Source organism: Malus sylvestris, chromosome 5 (genome assembly GCF_916048215.2).
Source record: "Malus sylvestris chromosome 5, drMalSylv7.2, whole genome shotgun sequence".
Classification (NCBI taxonomy): Eukaryota; Viridiplantae; Streptophyta; class Magnoliopsida; order Rosales; family Rosaceae; genus Malus; species Malus sylvestris.
Window position 1 is genome coordinate 1070786 of NC_062264.1, and position 15833 is coordinate 1086618.

The 15833-nt window shown below is 37.7% G+C and overlaps 1 protein-coding gene across 4 annotated transcripts in view; it reads right to left on the minus strand.

Moving 5' to 3' along the window:
- The window catches only part of LOC126621479 (phytolongin Phyl1.1-like), an 86439-nt gene extending 70606 nt beyond the window's left edge, over positions 1-15833 (minus strand). For 2 of the 4 annotated variants that reach the window (XM_050289980.1, XM_050289982.1), the window contains exon 1: positions 15823-15833. The gene's annotated coding sequence lies outside the window, so the exon portion shown is untranslated. Of the gene's footprint in view, positions 1-6960; positions 6972-15822 lie in introns of those variants that run through there. The other 2 variants (XM_050289979.1, XM_050289981.1) reach the window with 1 other exon arrangement.

The following is a 15833-nucleotide window of genomic DNA, read 5'->3' on the forward strand; positions in this document are numbered from 1 at the left end:
TTTGGCTTAACTACACAAAAAATCCTTTCCAACTACCCTAATTTCCAGTTCCTTTCTCAACACCGAACATCCAACTATTCTCATACATGAGTAATATGCACAAATAATCTCATTTCATCATTCACATGTACCACAACATATTCTCAGCGAATATAACTTCACCAATAATTCCATAACCAATAACAAGTAAACACCCAAGAGTAGTATTTATCCAATTAGCAAACTAGATCCCATTAATCAACAAGAAGATTAATAAGAAGAATATAATATTTCACGAAATTTAATAAAATCAATCTCCGTAAAGGTCTGCCGTATTTCCCTTACTTAGATTCCAAAGCATAGCTCCGAGATAATAACACAAGAAACCACAACTGTGATAAGCTCCTATTCACAAGTGTAAGAAAATCACTATATGCAAGACAAGAACTTTAATCCCAGTCAAAGCACTTGAGATTACTAACTTAACAACACCCATTTCAAATGCCCTTTTGGTTGATCTAAAATAATAACATGGTCATAAGAGAACGTTTGAATGAATACAACTTGTAGAACAAGGGACATGTGAAATACAAATATAAATATGCATGCTGTCTTCTTGGTGTATAAGCTGGGAACATACATATGAGTAATGAATAAGTATATTAAACCACATATATAAGCAAATCACCAAATGCATGACATGAACTCTAATCCTAATTAACATAACTAAGTTTAGCGATTCCGCAATACTAATTCACAAGTTATTATATATTGATCAACTCCAAACACATGCTTTACTTGATACAGTTGAAACTATACCTATGCATATGCAGATAGTTCCATGCCGAGAAAGCTAGCTTGGTTTGCTCTGGCTTGTGCAAAGTTATATGCATGAATACCAACATATACATATATAGTTTCTCTGTTCGAATTAATATGCTCAAGTCCTCTTTTATACAACAACCTCTAATAAAGGGAAGAGATAATATTTAGCATGTGATAATTATATATAGGTTTAGTCCTATCACTTTTGTGCAGGTAAGATGATCTCCAATTGTAAAGTCTGATAGCCAAACATCTATGCAGATATACTTACATATATAATACAAACCAACAGAGATGAAACACGACTGAGTTCTACAATATATAGAGCTATGGAAAGACTAAAGAAAATATGAGAATCATTACCCTGCTACAGATTTGACATCGCCGATTAAGAAGCACCTCAGCTTCTGGTTTCTTACACCCTTCTCTTTCTCTCACTCTCTTTTCCCCGTAAGATACTAATGTCTAAAAAGAAATGCAGGTGTAGCTCCCTATTTATAGTCGGAGAAGGTAGTAGCTTCTTAGAGTGCTGAACAAGCACTTAGAGCACCTTGCTGGTAACACCCCAGCCACCCTTATCCATATATTTCTTTGGCCATCTATAAACTTCACACGTCCAGCTTGAAAGAGTGCTTAGTAAGCACCACTAATGGCTGCCTTAGAAATTGAGACACCTCATAAGACAAATAAAATATAAACTAGTAAAAAGAATATAAACCATTAGACCATCTCCAACCCTTGGGCTAAAAGCCAAATTTTTTAGCCCGAAAAATTTAGCTTTTAGCCCAGAAACATCTTTTCTGTTCCAACCCTTCTACCTTAAAATTTTAGCCCGGAATTATTAAAGAATGAAATTAGCCTCAATTTTTTTCTTAAATCAATTTAAAAAAAAAAAAATATATGTAGATTATTGTAAATTAATTTTATGAACATTTTAATCTAAAAAAATTTAAATTCCGATAAATATTTCGCATTTAGCCTGGGGGGAAAGCTGGGGGGTATTTGGCCCAGAAATAGCATTTGGCATTTAGCCTAAAATTTTAGCATGGGTTGGAGCGTGTTTGGGGGGGGGGTAATTTGGCTTTTAGCCCAGGGTTGGAGATGGTCTTACAAAATTAAAATGAATAATTTAAAAATATAGTTTTTAAGTCAAATAATATTTTAAAAGTCTATTAGACTTATTTGATCAAAATAAATATTTTTTTTTATAAATATAAAATACAGGTCTTTACAACAGAGTAGGCCGCCCTGGTTTCTCACCTCATCAGAAGGTTACTGTTGCACTACGAATGATGGCCTATGCCTCCCCAGCTGATTCGATGGATGAAACATATGGTATGTCTGAGTTTACATGCCTTGATACTCTTGTTGAATTCTGTAACACAATTGTTCAACTTTATAAAGAGGAGTACCTCCGCGAGCCAAATCAAGAAGATTTGGATCGGCTTCTTCGCAAAGCTGAAGACCGTGGGTTTCCGGTCATGATAGGGTCATTAGACTGCATGCATTGGAATTGGAAGAACTGTCCCACTGGATGGCAATGAAGCCTTAGCAGAAGGTCGAGAAGGCCAACTGTTGTGTTAGAGGCGGTTGCCTCGTATGACACATGGATATGGCATGCTTTCTTTGGAGTCCTTGGATCCCAAAATGATATTACAATTCTTGGGCGTTCACCCATCTTCAATAAACTGATGGAAGGTAAGTCACCTTAACTTGACTACTACATCAACGTGCGTCAATACAATATGGGGTATTACTTGGCAGATGACATCTACCCAAAGTGGGCGACACTTGTCCAAGCAATTCCAAACTCAGTGAATGATGCCGAAAATTGGTTTACCTTACAACAAGAGGCATACCGGAAAGATGTTGAGAGAGCTTTCAATATTCTACAAGCATGGTGAAAGATCATCAAGGAACCAGCAAGAGGGTGGAGTCGAGAAAATTTGGACTCCATCATAATGTCTTGCATCATATTACACAACATGATTGTGGAGGATGAGCGAGATGGGTATATTGATGGAGAGTCTGATGACGACCAAGATGATTCAAATAGGTCAAGAAGGGCTCGTGCAAAAATATATGATGGGCTTAATTTGCCTTTGAATCCAAGAATTGGTAGTATCTCTTTAAATGAGTACATGAGGCGCTATAGGATGATACGTTCTCGTGCCATAAACAAGTACCTACAACAAGATCTTGTTGCACATCTTTGGGCCAAAAGAAGCATGGAGTAGGCGTTTAAGTTTTATGTTGTTAAATGTTTTTAAAAATGTTGTTTAAGTTTCATGTTGTTAAATGTTTTTTTATGTTGTATAATTTTTATGTTGTTAATTTAATGTTATTTAATATTGTTTAATGTTGTTTCATGTTACTTAATGTTATTTAATGTTGTTTAATGGCTTAGGAAGTTATAGGGAAAAAATAGAAATTTTAATTTTTTTAAAAAAAATTTTGTAAAAAAAGAAAAAAAAATTCAAATTTAACAGCTAGTTAACGTTAGCTAACCGTTGCATTCAAATTTGTGGCCTGGTTGGATTGGGCCAACAGGTTAGCCATTTGACCCTTTTTTGTCCTGTGGGGCTCACGAGCCCTTTGGCCTAGCACTCGGTTGTAGACAATTTTCGGGCTATTTTCAGCCTTCTGGTCCTCTAGACCCTTCGGTTGGAGATGGCCTAAGATCCCAACAAGCATTGACCTCATATATAACTGCTTGTAGCGATTAAGTTCAACCCACTTGCCCAAATATGCTTCAAAGACTTCGCGCAAACTTGGCAATTAATATAAACCTTGATTGCTGCTCTCTCTCTGGACAACGGATTTCTTCGACATGTGCGTATCCTATTCTCATCTCTGAATATCATAACTTGGAACCGCTTATTTTTTGTTTTCATTTAAAGATCATATCTACAAAAATCATTCAATTTTGAGATCGTTTAGTCATTCATACTTATTTAACCAATCAACAATTTTGGTAATAAGTAGCATCTTCATGATAAACTACCATTTGTTTTAAGGAGTTTTAATGAAAATGGCTTTTCAAAACTTTTAATTAACCAAAAACTATCTACTAACTTTATTTAATAAAAAACGCTTAAACTTTAATAAAAAAAAGGGTTCAAATTTTAATGAATATGACAAAAGTTTTACATAATAATAATAAAAAAAAGCCAACAAATACTGACACGCGTCACATCACACACATACACACACTCTTCCTCACTTAACCGTTCAACCTCTTTCTCTCTCTCCCTCTTTCACATATTCTGATCAACTTTCTCTCTTTTTTTTTCAAGGAAATGGATCCTCTCCGGATCCCTTTCCACCTAATCTGTAGCCGTTTGATCAAATTTCAACGGTCTGAATTCCGGACTTGGTGGATTAGGTGGAAAGGGATCCGAAGAGGATCACGTTCCTTTTTTCACCTCTCCCCACTCCTCTCTCCTTTCACCTCACTCCATAAACATTTTATTTTTTTATTTTATTTTATTTTATTATTTGTTTATTTGACCATTCTTTTAATTTTTTTAGAACAAACTAAGTAATAATATTACATGATCAAAAATAAAGAAAAAATTCATTATTCAGTTTTATGAACATTAATACTGTCACTATTTCTTAAACAGAATATTGACTACCTCTTAAACTGAACACTATTTCTTAAAATGAACATTGACTACTTCTTAAACCAAACACTATTTCTTAAACTGAACAATATTTCTTAAACTAAACACTGACTATATCTTAAATGGAACACTAATACTATCACTACTTCTTTAACTGAACACTGACTAGACGCTAGTACTATTACTATTTTGTAAACTAAACACTGACTATTTCTTTAACCGAACATCTTGTAAACTAAATACTGATTATTTCTTAAATCTAACACTAGTACTATCCCTATTTCGTAAACTAAATAGACCATTTATTAAACCAAGTAATAGTACTATCATTATTTCGTAAACTAAGCACTGACTATTTCTTAAACCAAACACTAGTATTATCACTATTTCGTAAACTAGTATTGTCACTATTTCGTAAACTAAACATTGAATGTTTCTTAAAATCGAACATTAGCACTATCACTAATTTTTAAACTGAACACTGACTATTTTATAAACTGAACACTAAAAGATTCAAAATTTGAGCTCTTTTCTCATTATCATATGAATCACTGACAATAATATTTATATTCTTACAGAGTTAGAATAATAATTTTCACATTCCAATTTGTTCTTTAACATTACTTCAAACAATTTATTTTACTTTCCTTTAATTTATTCAATACAAAAGTAACAACAAAAGAATAAATGAAAGATCAGAAAAGCAGCAAAAAAAACTAATGTGCTTTCATTGAGGATCATAATCTAATATATATATATATAGATTTTAGCTGGTTAGGGGGTTAAAATTAATAAAGAATTCCATAATTTGAACATGGGGTGATGATGAGAGGCTACTCCACGTGTAGGGCTAAGTGGTGGTCATGTATTGATGTCAGCAATATATATATATATATATATATATATATTTTTTTTTTTTATCTCAAATCTCTCTCTCTCTCTCTCTCTCTCTCTCTCTCTCTCTCTAAATTTTTTTGGGGTTTGTTGATGTCAGTTTGAATGGATTTAGTTGGCATTCTCTTCCCTCTACCCTCACAATCACACACACACACACACACACACACACACACACACACACACACACACACACACACACACACACACACACACACACACACACACACACACACACACTCTCTCTCTCTCTCTCTCTCTCTCTCTCTCTCTCTCTCTCTCGCTCAACTTTTTCCTTCCTAATGAAATATTTAAAAAGTAATTTGTGTGCTGCTTTTGCACTATTGGTTTTCTGTTGAATTGGTAGATGCTTGCTTTTGCACTGCTTGCATGCGCACGCGCTTTGGGTTGAGTAAGTTTTTGTTTTTGTTTTTGTTTTTTATCTCTTGTCCTTACACTAGTAGAAAAAACAGCTTACATAATGAACAATATTTCGTTGTGCAAGACGTACTTGAGCAATGAAAAATAAACTTCGTCGCCCAAAATAGCGTGACGAATAGTTTCGTCGAGTAAGAACACTTTGCGCGACGAATAATCTCAAAAAATTGTGTGACGAAGATTTTCGTCGCTCAAGAACACTTTGCGCGACGAATAATCTCTGGCGTCGGGTAAAGTGAGCATGAAAACGCGGGGTGGTGTGAAAAACTTGAGTGACAAAATGGAGAATTTGTGCGACCAATAATTCGTCGTGCAAGTTCCTGTCAGTTTTGACCATTTACTGCAGGTGAATCTGAGGAATTAATACCGAATTTAATACAGGTGTTTGCGCGACAAAGAATTTGTCGCGCAAAGGTCCTAACCCACCTATAAATATCCGTTTCTGCTGTCTTAATTCTTCACAATTCTATTATCCTTATTCTTCAAAATTCTGTTCGTGCTAGGATGGCGGATAAGAACAAGGGTAAGATTGTACGTGATGCCAACCCGCATGATTTAAGGGATCATTTTGAGTTTGCGCATGCGATCGCTGTAGCCATGGGGAATGATTGTCCCACTGCTGAGTGGCGTTCTTGGAAAGATGTACCTAGAAATGTGAAGAAGGCTGTGATGGATGAAGTATTAGTGAGTATATTATTCTTGATGGATTAACAATTAAGCTCGTGAAATTTTTAGTTATATGTTGAAATTAATTATTTGCATATATGTGTAACAGTGTAAGTATACTCTTGATGATGATATGAATGAACAGTTGATGAAGTTGATGGATAATGCGTTGGAGGGAGGTTACAACCGATGACGTTATGAAGTCTTGCGGAATGGACTAGGATCATCCAAATAGTAGTTTTAAATTTATGTTTTGTATGACAATTGTCACAGCCCGTCCTGAATTATTTTATCGTTAGTGTGAAATGTCTATTTTGCCCTTAGACGTTGAGGTGTGGTGTGTGACATGCTTTTAGAAGTGGACCAATATGTTAAGTTCCTAAGTTTTTGGACCCAATTAGAACTTAAACTTTTGTTTGTTTTGATTGGTAGCCCAAACTAGGACCACACACTCACACCCAATCAACCCATTGACTCTCTCTCTCTCATCCCTCTCTCAGACTTCTTTCCATTTCCGTACAATTGGACGGACAAACTTCAAACCTTCACTTCCAGTCACTGATCAAGGCTGTGAAGGTGGTCTTCGTGTTCTTTATGAGCTCAGGAGCTCATCCATACCCTTAGTTGGACGCGAAACCTTCGAAAACCCGAAAACCATAGAACCCCGATCGTGAGCACTGTTCATGCAGTCGTAAATGTGTACCTTTCAGTGAGTTTTAAGGTCATAGGAAACCTTAAAATATCTTCAGAAGCTCGGGGAGTAACTTTGGAGTGATTTGGAAGTCGGGAGGCTTGGGTTCGACAAGTTGCAGAGGTGGCCGGATTATCGTGCCTTTTTCCGGCAAGATCCCGTGGATTTTAGGGATTAAAATTGGTAAGGTTTTGTTCTACTCATTGTAAGCTTCATTTTGGTTTAAGTTTCATGAATTTAGGTTGAGAAATGAAGAAGATATGAAGTTTAGAAATTTTTCGTAGTTTCTAGCGACGGTGACTGAATTCGGTGACTCGCTGGAGAAGAAGACGAATATTCCGTCAACTTTGACTGAATATTCCTAACGGCGATTGACGGCGTCAGGTATAATTAATGGTATATGCTTATTTAACGGAATATTCCCTAACGCCGTTAGGGAATCCGTTTGCTATGCCTTGGCCAGCGCGTGGGTGCTCAGAATTTTTTTCTAAAAATATGGGGATGTTCATGGTGTTGAGTAAATCACGTTGGTTTATTCAAACACCCCATTTGAGTATTGTATGAGAAGTTATTTCCTAGTTTTGTATATGTGCTTTAAATGACTTTTATTCAGTTATTTCGCATATAGGTGAGACTTATCCTAAGGATGAGCGCCATCAATCAAGGCTCGGGGGCTACGACCCTCCGAAATATCAGTGAGTGGGCTTTTTGTTTTCAGTATATACCTATATACTTGAGATTTTTCCCAGAAAATGAATTTGAATGATTATACGTTTTGAAATGCCATGCAAAGTATCTGCTTATTTTATTTATGCATTAATAGTTTCATATAATTATGATTGGTGATGCGGACGCACAGGTAAGTGCCAGGTAAGTTCATAAATTAACAATATGAGATTACGTCAGTTATGCGAGATATGATGTGATGTATTGAGAGCTTATAAACCTGCACCTCGGTATTAGTGCGCCCGCCCAGAGTTAGGGCACAGTCCTTCACGTGATGTTCACCTCCAGCACCATATGCTCACCTTGGATCCAAGTTAGGTGCACAGACTTGTCGTATAGACCACTTTAGGTGGTTCTGACTCGTAGGTGACCCGCGATCATTCGTACAACCTTCATGTGATCGTAGCACTAGAGCATATTTATTTTACACCTAGTCTTGTCGTACAGACCACTTTAGGTGGTTTCGACTCGTGTGCAGGATTTGATATGATTGAGATTGGTTATGAGCTATATACTCAGCCACGCAGGTGACGTTAGGTGGATCCGGCTGATATGATGTCTGGCATTGATATATTTTAACTGGATTAATTATGACATTTCATTGAGATACTTTGGCATGGTATATTTCTATAGGGTAAATCACTAAAATGGTCCCTGAGATTTGCAAAACTCATCGCTTTGGTTCTTGAGATTCCAAATCAATAAAAGTGGTCCTTGAGATTGTTCACCATCTATCATTTTGGTCATTCTGTTAAAAACTCCGTTAAGTGTCCCGGAGCTCTTGGCCGGAAGTTTGGGCAATTTTCAAAGCTTTATAACTCAATCGTTTCTTAACCAAATTCGACCCATAATATATCATAATGAAGATAGGAAAGTGTAGAATAAGATTATACCTTTTTCAAAGCCCAATGGTTGCCGAAGATTACTGGAAAATAGCCTCAAAGTTGACTGGTCTGATTGAAAACTTGAAAACTCGTCGAAAACTGGGTAAACTTTAAACATTCATAACTTCTTCAATACTCAACGAAATCAAGTGATTGAAAAATGAAAATCATACTTCTCGATGATATGAAGAGAATAGTACCTTTTTTAACAGCTAACTCGTCGTGGTTTGGCCAAAAAACGGCTTGAAAGTGGCTAACTCGAGACCAAAATAGCCACATTTGAGCTGTTGTTTCGGCCAAACCATGACGATTTAGCTGTTAAAAAAGGTACTATTCTCTTCATCTCATCGAGAAGTATGATTTTCATTTTTGAATCACTTGATTTCATTGAGTATTGAAGAAGTTATGAACGTTTAAAGTTTACCCAGTTTCCGGCGAGTTTTCAAGTTTTCACTCGGACCAGTCAACTTTGAGGTTATTTTCCCACCATCTCCAGCAACCATTGGGCTTTGAAATAGGTATAATCTTATTATACACTTACCTATCTTCATTTTGATATATTATGGGTCGAATTTGGTTAAGAAATGATTGAGTTACGAAACTTTGAAAATTGCCCAAACTTCCGGCAAAGAGCTCTGGGACAATTAACTGAGTTTTTAACGGAAGGACCAAAATGATGGATGGTGGACAATCTTAGGGACCACTTTTATCGATTTGGAATCTCAGGGACCAAAGTGATGAGTTATGCAAATCTCAGGAACCATTTTGGCGATTTACCCTATTTCTATGAGTTTTCATCCTGAGCATGATTTCTATTATTATATATATATATTTTTTTTTTCTGGGAAATTATACAGGTTTTACCACGAGGGGTTAGAAGTTTTGAGAAATGAAATGATCTTGAAAAGCTTTGTTTTTGCACACTCACACTTTCTATTTTGTGCCCCTCCAGGTTTTAGGTAGAAGTGCTTTGGTGGCTCACGGGGATTTCGACGGTGGTTCTAACAGAACATCATAAATGTAGGATCACCTTTAGGTGTTGTGTAATTAGTACTTGTCCTACCTGACTGCACTTAGGCTATTTATGCTTTGATTGTGTATTTCACACTTAATCTTGCACTTGTACCTTATCTTATATAGTACTTTAGTTGATTTGGTTTTTGTTTATTCGTAATTCCTTATATCTCTATTGCTTCCGCATTGTGCACATGGTTACGTCAACCCTCACGTGATGGCCAGCATGCCCTGATTTAGTTCGGGGTGTGTTAGTTTGGTATCAGAGCCTAGGTTTGCAGTCATGTAAATCTTCTAATTATTTTGATGTCTTCTGTCAGAATTATGCCACCTCGTAGAGATCCATTTCCTTTTGTTGAGCCTAGTTTCCCTGATATCGCTTAGTTAGGAGAAGTTATTGCTAATGCTATTCAATCTTCTCTTCATCCTCCCCAAAGGACACCTCTTGAGATTGTTCAAAATTTGAAGTTTAATCATTTCATGGGTAATGAAGGATCTGAAGGAGCAGAGAAATGAATTAATCATCTTCACAAGACTTTCCGTTTGATGAATAGACAGGGAAATCTTCCGGAGGATAGGTGGGTTGAGACGACTACTTGGTTTTTAGGGGAGTAGCCTGCATCCTGGTGGAGACAGGAGTCTTATCAGTTGTCACCCGAAGAAGCTGCTGATTGGGAGGTTTTTAAGCAGCTATTCCATAAGAGATTCATTCCTCTAGAGTATATAGATCGTAAGAAACAAGAGTTTACAAATCTGAAGTAGGGGAAGACGACGACTAATGAGTACTACAGGAGGTTTACTGATTATCTTGCTATCATCCAGAAGTTGCTGCTAATCCGGTTGAGATGCTTCATCGCTTCAGATTGGGTACTAAAAAGAAGTGGCATTCTATGGCGACCACAACTTCCCGTGCTACTTACCAAGAGTTTTATGAGGTTCTACTACGAATTGAAGATTTAGAGAATATGCCCAGTGATAGTGAAGAGGAAGAAAATGATGGGAATCAGAGGAGAGATGATAAAGGTAAAGGTCAGTCTTCTCATAAACCTCGCAAGACTCAGAGCTTTAAAAGGAGTGGAACTAGTTCCAGTTTTTCTATCGGAGGTTTTAGTGCCACTGGTCAGAGAAGAGGTAGTAGATTTTCAGGGGGTCCTAGATTCCAGAGGCAGGGATATGATGGAAGAGGAAGTGCTCATTTGTGTCGCAGATGTAATAATAGGCATTTTGGGGAGTGTAGGAGAGGCAGTAGTGGATGTTTTACTTATGGGCAGATGGGACATAAAGCTATAAATTGTCCCCAGAGTCAGCAAAGGCCCTAGCAGCCTTCTATGCCACCATCAATGCCAATCCATCAAGTTCCAGGGTTTGGTAGTTATGGTCAGATGGGTCGAGGTGGTGCTTACCATTAGGGCGATGCCGCTCCTTATGCTTCAGGGCAGTATCAGTTTTCGTAGGATCCTTATTACCAGAGTGGGTATTCTTAGTATCCTGGATGGTATACGTCTCATTCTTCCATTCTAGCTAGTGGATCTTAATGGTATCAGGGAGGACATCCCCAATAGGTAGAGATTGCTTCCAGTAGTGCATGATCTTCAAGGCAATCTGGTCAGCCAAATCAGGGGCGAGGTGTGTTGGGACGAGGTAATCAAACTAATAGAGGTCGTGGGGGACGACAACAAGCCCAGGGACGTATTAACAATATCTCTCTGCAGGATGCTCAGAATCATCCGGACTTGATCATGGGTACGTTAAGCATTCTTGGTCACTTTGTAAGAGTTTTAATTGATTGTGGTGCTACACATTCTGTCATTTCTTATACATTTGCTCAAGTGACACAACCTCATCTTACACCTCTAGGGTATGATTTAGAGTTTGCTATGCTTAGAGGGGAGAGATGTTACGTTGATTGTGTATATCCAGGATGTCCATGTAAACACGGGAATTCCTGCGATAAACGAGACAAGAACACGTGTACAAAATAATATTTGTATTAATGATTTAGGGGTTACAATCTCTTCTACAAATTTATCCTCTGATTCTATCTTTGAAACGTGTGGATGTAGTGTTGTTGATCCAAGTGCCGTCGAGGCTTGATCTTGGACGAACAGTTGATGAATGATGAACACCTTTTTCAAGGGGCCGTCGGGGCTTGATCTTGAATTGGTGGAAGTTCTTCAAGGGGGCGTTAGGGCTTGATCTTGAAGGAGGATTTCACGAAGAACGAATAGGGCTTTCTTGATCCTTCGGGATATGCTTGAGAGCTTCAGAGTTTCGAGGCTTCAAGGCTTTGGTGTGGTGTGATTTCTCTTCCAATTTGGGAGTAGAGAAAGTGTATGTCCAAACTCCTCCCTTGATTCTTTGATGGAGGAGCCTATTTATAGGCTTTGGGAATGAATCACCACCATCCATTTGTTTTGGTGGATGTTGTAGGTGAATTTTGGTGGGTGTTGTAGGTGAATTTTGGGTGGTAGGTGAAGTGAATGAAGGTTGTAATTTTAACACGATGGTCAACATTTATTTCACTAAAATTTCAATGTTTACAAATGTAATCTTAATGCAATGGCTAACATTTATGCCACCGAAATTTCAATGTCTACAGTCCAGTGATGGTGGATGAGGTGATTATGCTAGCTAATCTTATCCCATTAGATATTGTTGATTTTGATGTAATTTTAGGCACAGATTGGTTGCATTATAATCGTGCCAAGATAGATTGCTACAGGAAAACAGTTGTTTTCCATCATCCTGGATTACCTGAAGTTACTTTTGTGGGTGATCGTAGTGGGGTGAGACACGATGTTATTTCTGCTGTAAGAGCAAAAAGGTTGTTATCGAAAGGTTGCTAGGGTAATTTAGCTCATGTAGTGCTGAATGATATTGCTTCTAGTAGTGTGAAGGATGTTCGAGTAGTCAGGCATTTTCCTGACATATTCCCTGATAATTTATCAGGATTGCCACTAGACCGAGATGTGGAGTTCACTATTGATTTGCTTCCAGGTACGGATCCTATATCTTTGACTCCATATAGAATTACTCCTACTGAATTGAAGGAATTGAAAGTCCAGTTGCAAGAATTAATCGATAAAGGTTTTATTCAACCTAGTACTTCACCCTGGTGAGCTCCAGTTTTGGTTCTAAGGAAGGAAGACGGGACTTTGAGGCTATGTATTGATTATAGGCAATTAAATCGGGTAACAATTAAAAACCGTTATCCGTTGCCGCGTATAGATGATTTGTTTGATCAGCTTCGAGGTGCCTGTGTGTTTTCTAAGATTGATTTGAGGTTTGGTTATTACCAGTTGAAGATTAGCAGTGAGGATGTCTTTAAGACTACTTTCAGGACTCGTTATGGTCATTATGAGTTTCTGGTGATGCCATTCGGATTAACGAATGCACCAGCAACTTTCATGGATTTGATGAATAAAGTATTCCAGCCATATATATATAGGTTTGTCATTGTTTTTATTGATGACATTCTGGTATACTCTAAGTCTACATCAGAGCATGTTCGACCTCTTACCTTGGTGTTGAAGAAATTAAGGGAACATTAGTTGTATGCTAAGTTTAGCAAATGTCAATTTTGGTGTTGAATCAAGTAGCATTCTTGGGACATGTCATTTCTGCTCAAGGTATTCAGGTGGATTCTCAGAAAGTGGCAGCTGTGGAGAATTGGGAACAACCACGAACCATCACTGAGGTACGGAGTTTCATGTCCTAGCAGACTATTATAGACGGTTTGTTAAGGATTTTTCAGTCATTGCTTTGCCATTAATGAGGTTGACTAAAAAAGAAGATAAATTCGAGTGGGATGATAATTGTGAGCAAAGTTTTCAACAATTGAAGTATTATCTCACTCATGCACCTGTTCCCAGATGATAGTGGTAATTTTGAGGTCTATAGTGATACTTCCTTAAATGGTCTGGGTTGTGTGTTGATGCAGCATGGTAGGGTGATTGCTTATACTTCACGATAATTGAAGCCTCATGAGATGAATTATCCTACTCATGATCTGGAGTTAGCAACTATCATCTTTGCTTTGAAGATTTGGAGACATTATCTTTATGTGAGAAATGTAAGATCTTCACAAATCATAAGAGTCTTCAGTATCTTTTTACTCAGAGGGATCTTAATCTTCGGCAACGAAGGTGGATTGAGTTGCTTAGTGATTATGATTGCACGATTGAGTATCACCCTAGTCATGCGAATGTAGTGACTGATGCACTTAGTAGGAAAACTCCAGTTAGACTTAATGCCATTTATGATTGTCATGTTCCTCTTCTTGCGAATTTAAGGTCCATTGAAGTGATGTTAGGAGTGGAAGATCGAGAGGAAGCCTTACTTGCTAATTTTCAAGTCAAGCCAATTTTAATTGATCGTGTACTTGAAGCCCAGATGGATGATGAAGAGACCCAGGAAATAATTCAAGCTAGGAATCGGGGGAAAAAGAAAGACTTAGAATTTGAGAAACCGATGGCATGCTTATGCAGGAGAGTAGGATGTATATGCCGAATAATATGGAATTAAAGAAAGCAATTCTTGATGAAGCACATATTTCAGCTTATGCACTGCATCCAGGAGGTACAAAAATGTATCATACCATTTGACCATTTTATTATTGGCCAGGTATGAGAAGAGAAATTGCTGAATACGTGAGTAGGTGTGTCATATGTCAACAAGTCAAAGCAGAAAGAAAGAAACCTTTTGGATTGATGCAGCCACTTCCCGTTCCACAGTGGAAATGGGAAAATATTACTATGGATTTTATGTACAAGCTTCCTCGTACACAGAATGGTTATGATGGCATTTGGGTGATAGTTGACCGGCTTACTAAGTCAACACATTTTATTCCTGTGAGGGAGAAATATCCTTTAAGCCGATTAGCTGAATTATTTGTATCGAAGATCATGAAGTACCATGGGATTCTAGTTAGTATTATCTCGGATCGTGCTCCTAGATTTACTTCTAAATTCTGGATAGCATTCCAGGAAGCTCTTGGTTCAAGATTACTTTATAGTACAACATATCATCCTCAGACAGATGGACAGTCAGAGAGAACCATTCAGACGTTGGAAGATATGTTGAGATCTTCAGTATTGCAGTTTGGTGACGCTTGGCATAAGCAGTTAGATTTAATGGAATTTGCCTACAACAACAGCTTTCATTCAAGTATTGGTATGTCACCGTTTCAGGCACTTTATGGTAAATCTTGTCGTACACCTTTATGTTGGTCAGAGGTTGGTGAAAGAGTTTTGGTGGGCCCTGAGATCGTGGATGAGACTACGCAGAATGTTCAGGTGATAAAGTCTAACCTGAAAGCGGCTCAGGATTGACAGAAGAGTCTAGCAGACATATATGCCACTAACCGGATGTATAATGTAGGTGATTGGGTATTTTTGAAGCTATCATTGTGGAGAGGTGTGGTACGATTTGGAAAGAAAGGCAAGCGGAGTCCTAGGTACATTGGATCGTATATGATCACTGAGCAAGTCGGTGAGGTTGCTTATAGACTTGAGTTGCCTCCAGAGTTATCAAAAGTGCACAATGTTTTTCATGTCTCTATGCTTCGTCAACCTTTGGAAATTAATCCGGATTTGTCTTATGATGAGGAGCCAATGACTATTTTGGATTGGAAAGATAAAGTTCTAAGAAATAAGATGGTGCGCCTAGTGAAGATTTTGTGAAGAAATCACTTGTTGGAAGAAGCCACTTGGGAGACAGAGGACCAGATGAGAGATATGTACCCAAGGTTGTTTTATGACTATTAATTATTGTATGGAAATTTCTGGGATGAAATTTTCTTAAGGGGGTAGGTTGTCACAGCCCGTCCCGAATTATTTTATCGTCAATGTGAAATGTCTATTTTGCCCTTGGACGTTAAGGTGTGGTGTGTGACATGCTTTTAGAGGTGGACTGATATGTTAAGTTCCTAAGTTTTTGGACCCAATTAGAACTTAAAATTTTGTTTGTTTTGATTGGTAGCCCAAACTAGGACCACACACTCACACCTAATCAACCTGTTGACTTTCTCTATCTCCTCCCTCTCTCGGACTTCTTTCCATTTCCGTACAATTGTACGGACAAACTTCAAAC